The sequence below is a fragment of the Amphiura filiformis genome, unplaced genomic scaffold, assembly GCF_039555335.1.
Source record: "Amphiura filiformis unplaced genomic scaffold, Afil_fr2py scaffold_110, whole genome shotgun sequence".
NCBI lineage: Eukaryota > Metazoa > Echinodermata > Ophiuroidea > Amphilepidida > Amphiuridae > Amphiura > Amphiura filiformis.
In genome coordinates, this window is record NW_027305574.1 from 115,429 (window position 1) to 117,075 (window position 1,647).

Consider the following 1,647-nt stretch of genomic DNA (forward strand, 5'->3'; position numbering starts at 1 on the left):
ATACAGTGGATATTCAATACAGGAAGCTGTTTTGATGATGAAAAGGCAACTTGGTGCAATCCCACAAATCATGGAGTGGATTCCACAGGTCTAGCAAATATATTTATTTCCTTGGAAGAGAAGCTAAATTTCCCACAAAAGTAGCAATATTCCTAAGCATTTATGTTTTGAAGAAGTAAACTTTCCCTCAGAATGCTCCTTGCAAATAAACAGGTACACCACTCGCACATGCACTACACACCAGTAACATACTGGGCAAAATAATTCTGAGAAGAGCCAAAGGGAGTCTTCCCACTTTTCCATGTATACTTACTTTTACTGGGACAAACGCATGTGAAGCATGTGAAAATTTACAATTTTAATACTAAATTCGGCCAAAATTTGGTTAATTTTCATCTGAAATAGGTCAAAAGGAAAATGCACATCAAAAGTGTCAAGTATGGTCAATTTTGTCCCAGCTATAGTAATTCAAATAGGGAGGGGTGAGTCGGTGACTTCCCTAGCCTCCTGCCACAATCCCCTGGTCAGCATGCCACTGTCAAAAAATGCCAATTTGATATGACATATTATGGAATGTTGGAATTGTAATCATTCTTAGATGTGTTCATTTATGATGGTCAGCAAGAAGTTTTTTACTTGTCGCCATCATGTGGTAAATGGCATCAAAATGGAATAGAAGAATTGATGTAAAAATATGCAGCGATTATATGAGACAAGCAATCTTTATTGGGAAAATCTTTGGTGAACAGATTGTATTCTCTATAATATAAATAATCATAATTATGTAAATAGGTTATATCGCTCATTCTACAAAATCCGGTGCCAATCCACTGTAAAAATTGAAAAAATAAAAGTTGTTCAAAAATACCTGCTTTTTGTGTTTTTTAAGAGTAAATGTATCACTACTTTCAGATGTAAAAAATTGCCAACACCACTTGCATATTTTTCTTTCAGGAAGTCATGATGTTTTTTAACACTAAAACTCAATATAATGTGAGCTACGTTACCGACTACAAAATGGGCTGGTTTTACTCAATCCAAGGTCATAAAAAGCAAACTAAAGATCACTTGAGTGAAATGTAAAACAGATTTCACCATTTCATGGAAGTTTTGAAGATGCGTCAATGAGTGTGTAACGTAGCTCACAGTAACGTAGTTCACTGGTTTTTAATGTGATTTGCGAACGTTAGAACGTTATGTCGGTTAATTCTAATATAAATGGGCTTCGACCACTGGTAGCTTTCACAATTAGGAAGTACGTGTAATACAAGTACATACTATAGAATCCTGGTAACGTAGCTCACCAATCTTAACATGGTCGGTCGAAATTTCAATGTTTACAACATTTCTATGCCAAAAATGCTACAGCATCACAATTTTTACTGTGATTTTTAAAAACCTATGAGTGTTTCCTTTCAAAAACCGCAAATTACATTGATACCTCTGTTTTACTTCTTTCCAATAACATGTGTTAAAAAGGGTAACGTAGCTCACAGCGCTTTTGGTGGAAAGTGCAATTTATTTTAGAATTACACAAAGACGTTTTAATCACTAAAAAATAATGTTGATAAACAATATGATGGTGCGTTATCTAATTAAAAAACAACAAATATGTAAAGAAATCGCATTTATTCAAAGAAAATATTC